Consider the following 12,407-nt stretch of genomic DNA (forward strand, 5'->3'; position numbering starts at 1 on the left):
TTTCACCTAAATACTTAAATTATTTTATTTTTTTCATTTTAACCTTTGTAATTTTTTATACATGAAATTTTTTACACTTGTAAAAAATAAAATAATTTGAATATTTAGGTGTAATGATTTGATGTATAAATTCAAAACAATTATTTTAACATGTTTATATAAATTATAATTAAGCTTATTTACTAATTTGGTCTCAAATAAGAAAGGACGAAATTGGATCATTTTAAAAAATTTGGGTACTAAATTGAACCAAAAATTTAAATTGGGTACTAAATTGAAAACAACTATTACTGTCACGTGTCATGCTTGTAAGCTGCCACGTGGCACGATGATAAACTGACACGTGGCAATTTTTTAAATTTTTTGAAAAAAAATTAAAAAAAAAAATTTCATAGCTTGACACGGGACTATTTAGCTACAATGTTCACAGAAGCAATAACTGTAAATGGACCAGAACAGTTGGGAAATATTCAAGTACCTAAAAGAGCTAGCTATATCCGAGTAATAATGTTGGAGTTAAGCCGTATAGCTTCTCACCTACTGTACGGACACGGTGTTAACTCCAACTTAACGGAAATGACCAAATTGAACCTCTTTAGAAAATTGGGTACCAAATTGAACATTCTTAAAGTTCGGGTACCACATTAAACTTTCCGAAAAAGTTTGGGTACCAAATGTGTATTTATACCTAAAAAAAATCATGCGAAATTAAATTTCCCAAAGATTTTAAATTGAACTTTGCAATTCTTTACTACTTCAATTAGACTCAAAAAAATTTAACGCCCACAAACTCTCTTCTTTCCCGAAAACTCTTTTCGCAAACCTTCTACCGCCAATCCTCATAAGCTTCTCTCTTCTCGTTCAAAACAATGTCTCCTCCTCGTCAGGATATTCCGACCTTCACCGACGACAGTGCTTCCGCCGTTCCCTCCTCTCCGATGACGGTGCTTCAACAACCTCTCTATTCTCTAACCTTCCCTCACTGTCATTCACGCCTTCCATCACGCAACCACCCACCCCTCTTGATTTTTCGCATCACCACCTAATGCAATCGAAGTCCCAAACCCAAGCTCACTCAGAACCCAGGCTCTTGCCATTCCAACCGATCTTGAGAATTTCATTCGTTAGTCTCACAGATTTACATAGGCTTCTAGGTTTTCAATTTCGTGGTTCATTTCATTTCTCTGTTTTTCTGAGTGGTTTAAAAATGTTTGTATACTTGCATGTATGTGTTAAAAATGTAGTTAAGAATGTTTTTGGGATTTCTTTCCTGTGACTTTCTTTATTAATCATTTCATGATTAAATTCTTAAACTCGTATGAATTCCATAACAGTCTAGAACTACTTGAGGAAGTAAAAGCTGGAAAGAAGCGTGAGGGATACCGATAAAGCAATGTTGCAAATTTCATCCTTCGACAGTTGGTGTGATTTTGAATTGTAGCATGTCAGTCGTCTATCTATCTTTGACACCAATGTCGTTCTTAAAACCCTTCAGTTAACTTGTTATCTACATTGATTTCCCCTAAAAATCATGATCTTGTTGTTATCAAAGTCACTATTTTGCTTGCTTATAAAAGATAATATCTTGAAAAGATGGAGCTAGTTTAAAATTAGAAATAAGTCATTCATTTGATTTTGGTCAACTTTGTTTGCTTTCGCTCAGTCCGAAGTTTCTAACATGTGTTGAGTTTTGATCCCTGAAATTCTTCTTAACAGGATTATGGTGGAGACCTTGAACTTCTTATGCGTATTATGAGGGGAGGAGAAGAATATAACTTTTAATAGTTGTCATGAGTGTGTAGGTGTTGGGGCTATAAAGGTATGTTTCTCATTCAGGATTTGTGTTAATTTGTTTGCTTTGGCTTCAAGTTGATTTTATCTGTCATTCCTCAAGTGATTCCTAGGTTTGAACATATAAACAATAAGGGCTAAGCATGTGCTATGGAGTGTTGGGTTCATCATGACACTTATCTGTCAAAGAAAAATGTGTAAGCTTAATATTTTCTAAAACAAATTAACTAGAAAGATGTGAGACTGCTCGAATAAGGTTGTGATGAGAATATGGGAAGTAAAACATAGTGTAGAATAATATTCCATGTGCATGCAGTATGGAACCTCATTGATTTTATTCAATGGAAAGTTAAAAACAAGGGATGAAAGAGGGGGAGTTTATAAAGGAATTGGGGTCATGGTTCAGTGGAGATGAATAAGGTTTTGAGGTAAGTACAGGTGGAGGAACTGCCAGGAGAGGAGTTATGGGAAGGAGAAATGCAAGTGGGGCTGGAGGGGAGGTGCAAGGAAAGGGGATGCAAGTGGTGTAGTTGCAAAGGGAGAGAGGATGTAGGTGGTGGAGAAGAAGGGGAAGAGAAGCTGAGTGGTGTGGAGTGTAGCGTTTGGGGCTGGAGAATGAATGGAGACAGGGACTCTGAAATTGTTGAAGGTTGGAGGAAAATACCAAATAAAAAAGAAGATACGTTTAAGTAGGAAAATAATAAAAGTTAACTTAGGACCTTAAGCATTAATATGAAGTTTTGGAGTCGGTTTTTTTATTGATTATTTATTTGTACCAACAAAATGCTAATAAATATATTATTAAGATGTAATACTAACACTAGATTTCTTTTATAAGATGTAGCTTGTATTCTTTCAAATGTAGGAGAATTGTGATTTAAATCATTGATTGAGAGTGCATATAGTCTCAATACAATCCTCTGCTAGCAATCCAATGCTTTTATAATAATGATAAATGAAGGTGCAATGTGTAATATCCATGCTTACTATATCTTGTATTAGTATTTGTGGATTTTATTTTAAAGTTATACATTCTGTGTGCAATAATTAATCTCTGATGTTAATTTGTTCTAGTGCTTTCTTATTTATTTTTATAGTTTATATCCTTTATTGATGTCAATCACAGTAACTAGTTGTTGCTTTTAATCTATTAGTTTTGATCACGTATGAATATTTGTCATTTACAAATATTAATTTTCTTTTTATAATTTTCAATGCTTTGAGAAAAACAAATTATTGTTTTGTTTATATTTTTTAAATTGTTTTCACTTCCATGTTTTCAAAAAAAAAAATTGAATGATAAAAGCATGTGGATATATTTAAAATATTCATTTATTGCGTGTAAGATAATATATATATTCCAAGAAAAGTTTATAAGTTAAAAAATCATAATATAACTCAGAACTAAGAATAGAATATCAATAAAAAAATACCAAATTATCCCTTCTTCTTGAAAAAGACATAGCACCACCGATGTGAGGAATCATTTGGCTTTTCTTGATATCTCTATTTCTATTACACAGTTCCTACTAGATAAAAATGAATTCATATTTTTCGAATTTAAAGTGAAGTTTATTGTAAATATACTAATGGAAGGCTAAAAAATATTCATTGATCCATATTAAGACACTATGGACAATTTTTAATGAAGTAATTTCTATTGATAAGTGGGTTATAAAATTCATTCTAAAGCTTGCATCTATATTCCCTCTACAAATTTCCAATTTTAAACATAACATTTGTTTTTGCCAAGTCTTTGTTTATCTTAAAACAGAGTCGAGTTTTTAAATTATATAAATGTTAGAGTTTGTGACTTGGGGAAGAGAAATTGTTTTGAGTGTTTCGAAATGAAATGAGAAAAAGAGAGATTGGTGGAACAGAGTGGTTTTGGATAGGGGAGGAACGAACTTTGACCAAAAAAGAGTGATATGGACATTAGAAACCTAGAAAAAACTGGACAAGGAAAAAAATAATTATTTTTTTAAAAAATGATATTTTTTGATAATATGTGAAATGATTAATAACTATTTCAATGGATCTTGTTAAACACTATTTATGGAAAGTTTTATTGCAAGTGACAAATTAAAATTAATTAAAATTTTGTATAAGTATATGCAGATTCGACAATAGTTTATGTATTACAATTTACAACTGACCCAGTAGGAAAGATACACAACACTAAAGAAGACATAAATCTAAAGGGAATTTTCATATGAGTATTGGACCAACCACAAATTTAAAATTATTTGTATTTTTTTCTTTCTAAATTTTGTATATTATAATTTTTTTATATGCTTTTAATCTGAAGGCTAATTTAATAGTCATCCTATCATATTGATCAACTATGAGTCTTTAGATGATAGTTAAAGATAATAATGAATATAAAATGGAAACAATCATGAAGTATCTTATAAAGTAAAAGCACAATAATCAGAAAAAAACAAAAAAAGAAAGGTAAAAGTACCACATTACTTTATTCAATACTAATAATAATTTATATTATAGCTATTAAGAGTTATAACTTCTCTTCGTGTGTTCGAAATTTTTCTACTTATTGTTTTATTTATTTTTAATAAAATATCAATAAAGGAAATGTTAATATGTTTAAAAGCATGTATTTTTTACAGCATGGTTATAATGAATGAATTGATATTTAGTTTAAATAAAAAAAGATGAAGTTAATAAAGTGACAGCAATAAAGTTGTGTTGATGACTATGGCCATTGATCAATAAATTTCACATGTGCGTGTCCCCTGCAACTTTTCAAAAATACTTTTATGTGTTGAAAACAGGGTTATGTCTCCTCTGCCTTTTAGTTTTATCACTTCAAGATATCATAGATACCATTGTATTTCCATTTCTGAAGCATACAATCTAGCAATTTCATTTTGTGAATAAGAATTTGGAAGATGGCTGAAGCAATAATTGAACTTGTGCTAGGGAATTTGAACTCACTTGTTCAAAAGGAGTTGGAACTGTTTTTGTGTTTTGATCAAGACTTAGAAAGGCTTGCCAGCGTGTTCACCACAATCAAGGCTACCCTTGCAGATGGTGAGGAGCAACAATTCTCCAACAGATCTATAAAGGATTGGTTACAAAAGCTAAAAGAAGCTGCTTACATTCTTGATGACATTTTGGACGAGTGTGCCTATGAAGCATTGAGGTTGGAGTACCAAGGAGTCAAACTTTGTCCATCAAACAAGGTAAAATGCTCTGGCTTGTCCACTTTTCATCCCAAGCGTACTGTTTTCCGTTATAAAATTGGTAAGAAAATTAAAAGGATAAGCGAGAGATTGGAAGAAATTGTTGATGAAAGGACTAAGTTTCATTTAGCTGAGATGGTTCCTGAGAGAAGAAGTGGAGTAATTGAATGGCGCCAAACAAGCTCATTCATTTCCGAACCACATGTGTATGGAAGAGAAGAAGATCGGGATAAACTTATAGATTTCTTGGTTCATGATGCTTCTAATGATGAGGATTTATCAGTCTATCCAATCATAGGTTTAGGTGGACTTGGAAAAACAACACTTTCCCAACTCATCTTCAATCACGAGAGGGTAAGAAAACGCTTTGAACCAAGAGTTTGGATATGTGTTTCGGAAGATTTTGGTTTGAAGAGAATGACTAAAGCTATCATTGAAGCAGTGTCTGGGCATGCCTGTGAAGATTTAGATCTAGATCCACTGCAAAGAAAACTTCAAGATCTGCTACAAAATAAGAGGTATTTGCTTGTTTTGGATGACGTATGGGAAGATGATCAAGAAAGTTGGCAGAGGTTGAAATCGGTTTTGGCTTGTGGGGCGTTGGGTGCCTCCGTTTTGGTCACTACTCGTCTTACAAAGGTTGCTGCAATCATGGGAACAGTGCCACCTTATGAATTATCAACTCTATCTGACAATGACTGTTGGAGATTGTTTAAACACAGAGCTTTTGTAGCGGATGAAGTAGAACACGAGGAGCTTGTAGAGGTAGGGAAGGAGATAGTAAAGAAATGTGGGGGAGTGCCTCTGGCAGCAAAAGTGCTAGGAGGTCTTCTACGCTTCAAAAGAGAGGTAAGAGAGTGGCTCAAAGTTAAGGAAAGCAACATCTGGGGTTTAACGCACAATATAATGCCTGCCTTGAGATTAAGTTACTTGAACTTACCGATACATCTTAAGCAATGTTTTGCTTATTGTGCAGTATTTACCAAAGACGAAAGAATAGAAAAACAATATTTAGTTGAACTTTGGATGGCTAATGGATTCATTTCCTCGGATGGGAAGTTAGATGCTGAAGATGTTGGTGATGGTGTGTGGAATGAATTATACTGGAGATCATTTTTTCAAGACATTGAGAAAGATGAATTTGGCGAAGTTGAAAGCTTCAAGATGCACGATCTTGTTTATGATCTTGCACAATTTGTTGCAGAGGAGGTTTGTTGTATCACAAATGACGATAACACACGTGCTTTATTTGAAAGAAAAAGAATCCACCATTTCTCAGACTATGGATGGGAGCTTCATCCAACTGAGTTGCATAAGGTGAAATCTTTAAGGACTTACATAGGGAAAAATGGCCAACTTTCTCCTGACGTGGTGAAATGTTATTCTTTGAGGCTGCTTCACTTAAAACCACAGAAAGAATTGTTATCCGCAATTGGTGATTTGAAACATCTAAGGTACTTAAATCTTTCTCATGGTAATTTCCAAACTCTTCCAGAATCCCTATGTAAATTACTGAATTTACAGATATTGAAATTAGATTATTGTTATACTTTCCAAAAGTTGCCTGACAATTTGGTACGCTTAAAATCCCTGCAACAACTGTCTCTTAAAGACTGCAAGTTGCTATCACGTTTGGCACCTCATATGGGGAAGTTAACTTCCTTAAGGAATTTATCCATGTACTTAGTTCGCGACGGAAGAGGGTTCTTGTTGTCAGAATTGGGACCACTAAAGCTTAAAGGATGTATTGACATCGAACATCTAGAGAGAGTGAAAAGCATAAATGATGCCAAAGAAAGCAATATGTCAAGTAAGAAACTGAATAAGTTGACATTGAGATGGGAGGGTTTTAGAGAGGGGGAGTTAGCAAGAAATGATGAGGAGGTTCTTGAAGCCCTTAAACCTTGTACCCAGACTCTCCAGAGTTTGAGGCTGGAAGGTTACCAAGGTGTCTGTTTTCCACAGTGGATGTCTAGTCCTTCTTTCAAAAGTTTAACTTATCTAAAGCTGTGGTTATGCAGAAACTGTATAAAACTTCCGATGTTGAGGAAATTACCTTCGCTAAAGAGGCTAATGATAACTGGGGCAAAATATGTAAAATACGTGCAGGACGAGTTCTACGATGGTGATGATGATGTTGCTTTCATGGCTCTAGAATATCTATCATTAGAAAGTCTTCCAAGCCTAATAAGGTTATCAAGTGAGGATGGAGAAAACCAATTTCCGTGCCTTTTCACACTTAAAGTTTACGATTGTCCTAACTTTTCGCTGCATGGTTTGCACTCTCTCAAGAAATTAGAAATGATTAGGGTTCCTAAGTTGAAAGTGTGGGCAGGTTTGCAATGCCTAACCTCTCTTGAGGTTTTGGGGATTACTGGATGTTATGAGGTGGAAGGTTTACAATATATGAGTGCCTTGAAGAAGTTAACATTAAGGAATCTTCCAAACATGGAATTCTTGCCTGACTGCTTTGGAGAGCTTCCCTTGCTTCGTAAATTAACCATTGTTGGGTGTTACAAGTTGATGCGTCTTCCAACAAGTCTAAGCCTTAGCAGTGTGGAAGTATTGAGTATTCTAGATTGCAATCTTGAGTTAAGCAAGCGATGTGAGAAGGAAAGCGGAGAGGACTGGCCAATAATAGCTCACATTCCCCATCTCTATGTCTAAATTGCCTTGGTGCTACATTATGTCTCATAGATTTAGATGTTTTTAATAATTTTTTTTGTTCAATTGATTATTTAAAGCTTTTATATTTTTAATTAAATTTTACTGTTTAATTTTTTTTGTTAATTGTGTAATGTGATTGTTGACATATTATCTTGTTTTTTTATAAAATAATAGTGGTCAATGTAAAATTACATATGACTTATTATTTCAGTATTGTTTTATATTAATTCCAAACCATATATTTCTTAACATTAGAGACCAGAAAACATGACAATGAGACAAAATAATAGTCATGTCACTCAATTAGTAAATAAAAGAAATGATAAAAACCTAATCGAAAAATATAAAAGTTTTGAGTAGCCAATGCACTTAAAAAGTTTGTGGAAGTTCAATTAAAATTAAAGACATCAAACTTAGCTAAACCTTGAATTATTTTGAGCAGTCAATAGATCGGTGCATGCTTCCTTGCTTATTTTACATCTCTTATGCCTTCATGAGTTGCCTCTAGCACATATCTTTTGCACAATTGCATTATGAAATCATGAAGAACTCGTCTATATTCAATGCAGAAGTAATAATATTTTTTGTAACACAATCATACTGTGTTTTCTTCTCCTCTCCTCGATTTAGAGACTCCAGGGACTTGTCCATTTTGCTTATCATTAGTAATATGTTTTTGAACAAACAACTCATTCACAATAGCAACCCAAATTTCTTTGTCAATGGATTCAACAAAAAAATCATCCTTGTTTTCTAAAATTGGTAATTGACACCATTAAACATGGGAGACCTATAAATAGAGACACTTACAAATGAAGTGTCACCATATTTTATACTCGATTGTTTGAAATACTTAATCAAAATTATATAGTGTTAGACTTTTACTTCAATATTCTTCCCCCTTTTGATGACACTTAAAAGCACTTAAGTTAGAACATGATATTTTGAAATATATATTTAACAAATCATGTTTTCCCAAAAGTAGCTTTCAACATTGTTCAAACTCAAATATATGTGAACATTTAAAGAGAAAGTTTGTTAAAGCAAAATTCTACACCTATTTTGATTGAGTAATTAAATACAATAAAGCATAAAGCTTAAAACATGAAGAATATGTACGTTGATTAGATCATGAGTATTTGTGCTTTGTTTGACATATGATAGAGCACCATGGCCAGTTCCATTTCATTTGGTAAACATACTTAATCAATCAAACAATCAAGATAACCCATGACTTTAAGCTAACATGTACTAAAAAAATATTATAAAACTTAACTATATGAGGTAGAGAATGTATTCATCATTTGTTGTCAAAATACTCATCCAAATAGTTAGAGCTTGAGCTAGTAACTAGAACTAGTAACTAGTAGTTTGAACTAGTAGCTAGTAGAGCAAGTAGCTAGAACTTGTAGCTAGTAATTAGAGTTAGTAGCTAGTATCTAAAGTTAGTAGCTAGTATCTAGAGCTAGAAGTTAGTAGATAGAGATAGAGCCAAAGCTAGTAGCTAAAGCTAGTAACTAGAGCTAGTAGCTAAAGTTAGAGCTAGTAGCTAGAGTTAGTGGGTAGTGATAGAGCTAGTAGCTAGTACTAGAGCTAGTAATTAGAGTTAAAGCTAGAGTTAGTAATTAGTAGCTAGAGCTAGTAACTAGTAGTAAGAACTAGTAGCTAGTACCTAAATCATGTAGTTAAAGTTAGTAGCTAGTAGCTGGAACTAATAACTAGTACCTAAAGCATGTAGTTAGATTTAGTAGCTAATACCTTGTAGCTAGTAGGTAGTATGTAGAGCTAGCAATTAAAGATAGTAGCTAGTAGCTGGTAGTAGTTAGAGTTTATACCTAGTAGCTAGAGCTTGTAGTTACCTAGTAGCTAGAGTTAATAGGCAAAGTTAAAACTAGTAGTTAGAGCTAGTACCTAAAGCTAGAGCTAGTACCTAGAGTTGAAGCTAGTAGCTAGAACTAGTAAATAGAGCTTGTAGCTATATCTAATAGTTAGAGTTAGAGTTAGAAGTTAGAGTTAGTAGCTAGTAGTTAAAGCTAGACTTAATAGTTAGTTGCTAGAGCTAGTAGCTAGAGCTAGCAGCTAGAGTTAGTAGTTAGAGCTAACGACTATAACTTGTAATTAGTAGCTAGAGTTACTAGCTATAGCTAGAGTTAGTAGTTAAAGCTAGTAACTAAACTTAGTAGCTAGAGCTTGTAGCTAGAGATTGTAGCTATACACTCATTTCTGCCCTTTAAAAATCAATACAAGAAAGAACATATATTAAATATTGCAAAGGAAATATGGGACTCCATATTAGTTAACTATGAAGGGAGTACAAATGTTCAACTTTGAAAAGTTGCCACCTTTACTTGTCATCACGAATTCTTCACCATGAAGAATGGGAAGAGTTTGGATGATATGTTTGTGACGATTCAAGTTCTTTTGAATAGTTTGGAAGTCCTTGGACAAAGTTTATCTATTGTAGAGTCATCAATTATTTGTGGCATAGGTCAAGCGATCTATCAAACCATGGCGTTTGGGTTGTTATACTCTTAAATAAAAAGAGTTGTACCTTGACTATCAATTATAACTTTTTCCATAATGATAATCACCCAACCCAATAAAGTCTTTGTTTTGAAAGTTTTTCATCAAATATTATATAATATTTTTTTTAGAAATGAGTTTGATTTTATATCAATATAAGTTCTTTTTAGGCTTAAATACTCATTTGGTCCATATTTTCGTTGCTTTTGTTCAATTTGATCCTTGTTTTGGTTTAGTGTTCGATTATGTTCTATTTTTTGTCAAATTTTGATAAATTTGGTCATTTTTACTAACAGAGTTTAAATAGTTAATGTAAGTGAACAATGCATGCCATGTGTCAACTATGAATTTTTTGATTTTTTTTTAATTTTTTTTTTAAAATTGTTCATGTACCAAGTCACCATTGTGTCAAGTGTCAATATTAGTGTCACGTGTCAGTTTGTGGTGGTGTTATTTCTTTTTTTTTCAATTTAGTCTCTGTATTCGTTATTTTTGTTCAATTTCGTCTGTATATTTTTTATTTTTGTTCAATTTAATTCTAATTTTGGTTAAAATGGAGTAATTTTATCTTCAATTAAGACTAAATTTAATTATTTTATAAATATTATGCTAATATTTTTTAAATTTTTATTAATTATTTTTAAATTTAATTATAAATTATTATCTCAATTATAAATTGAATATAATTCTTAGATTCAATTATTAAGTAGAATACAATTATTTAAAATATTATTAAAATATAATTATTAAATGTTTTCTTCCAATAATTATATTGTAAAATATTAATGTTTTTAAAATTGATATTTAAATATAAAATATTTTAAATTTTAATATCTTAAACATAATAAAAATATTAATTATTTTACTTTAAATGTCAATTTTAAAAATGTTTGTATATTATTTAAAATATTTAATAATTATATTTTAATAATATTTTCAATAATTATATTCTATATAACAATTGAATCTAAAAATTATATTTAATTTATAATAAAATATATTATTTTTATAAGTGGATTTCAAATATAATTGATAAAAATATTAATTTTAGTAAAAATATTAATATAATATTTATAAAAAATTAAATTTAGTCTTATTTAAGGGGTAAAATTGTTTTATCTTAACCAAAATTGAGATTAAATTGAATAAAAATAATAAATATAAATATTGAATTGAATAAAAATAATGAATATAAAGACTAAATTGAACAGAAAAAATAATACAATCATAAACTCACATGTGATATTGGTACAACAGTGACTTGAAACGTAGATAATTATTCTAAAATTTAAATTTAAAATAAAAATAAGGAACATACATGATTCACTTAAGTTAACTATTTAACTATAATTAATAAAAATGACTAAATTAATCAAAAATTAACAAAATTTAACATCTAATTAAATAAAGGTAACAAAAATAGAGACTAAATAAATTTTTAAACTTTCTTTTATTATATATTATATAGATTTGGATTTGATCTCTCTTATTTGTTTGTATTTTATTTTTTCTTTCTTGGGCATACAAATCCTAATGAAACATGACCATTGAGGGATGAAATTAGAGATGACAAATAAACTCGTCCCCATGGATATTGTCTGAACCCGTCCCGTTTTGACGGGGAATCCCCGCATTGACTAGGTATGAGTATGGGTATGGGGAATCCCCAACTTTTTCAGTTGGGTATGAGGATGTGCATATCCCCGCCATAATACCCGTTCCCACCATATCTCCATTCTCGTTTAAATTATTAAAATATTCACAATTAATTAAGTAACCCTATATATATATATATATATTCTATTTTTTATTTATTTTAATTATTTGGTTTGTCATGAAACTCATTCGCATCTCCAATATATTTTTTATCTTATCATAACTTTTTTATATAATTATGTTAAAATGATGTATGTTAATTAAAAAAATTTTATGCCTCACATTTGAATATTTCTATTATTTTTTTAATATTTTTATTTATTATATATTTTTCTTTCACATCAGAATGTTTATACTCTCAATTTAAGGTAATATAAAAAAAATTACTTATTATTATTATTATTATTATTATTATTAATTTTTGTTTAATTTGAAGAACTCTTTTGTTTCATTAAAATAATTTTTGTTATTTTTCAACCATTGAGTATATATGTAAATATTTGAAAAGTTTTCTTAGTTCTCTAAGATATTTTCATCTTATCATACCTTAATTATACATTTGATTTC

The 12,407-nt window shown here is 30.9% G+C and overlaps 1 pseudogene across 4 annotated transcripts; it reads left to right on the forward strand.

The window, feature by feature from the left end:
* Window positions 1-775: 775 nt before the first annotated feature.
* LOC114192137 (disease resistance protein RGA2 pseudogene) lies at window positions 776-7,871 on the forward strand (annotated as a pseudogene). Of its 4 annotated transcripts, none has more exons than XR_014996814.1 (3): window positions 776-1,444; window positions 1,717-1,819; window positions 4,732-7,871. The product of XR_014996814.1 is annotated as a disease resistance protein RGA2 pseudogene, transcript variant X2 (transcript). The 4 variants fall into 4 exon arrangements; XR_014996816.1 differs by having other exon boundaries at window positions 776-1,154; XR_014996815.1 differs by having other exon boundaries at window positions 776-1,123.
* Window positions 7,872-12,407: the final 4,536 nt, after the last annotated feature.

This window comes from Vigna unguiculata, chromosome 7 (genome assembly GCF_037176805.1).
Source record: "Vigna unguiculata cultivar grain cowpea cultivar isolate G323 ecotype 2 chromosome 7, ASM3717680v1, whole genome shotgun sequence".
Taxonomy (NCBI): domain Eukaryota; kingdom Viridiplantae; phylum Streptophyta; class Magnoliopsida; order Fabales; family Fabaceae; genus Vigna; species Vigna unguiculata.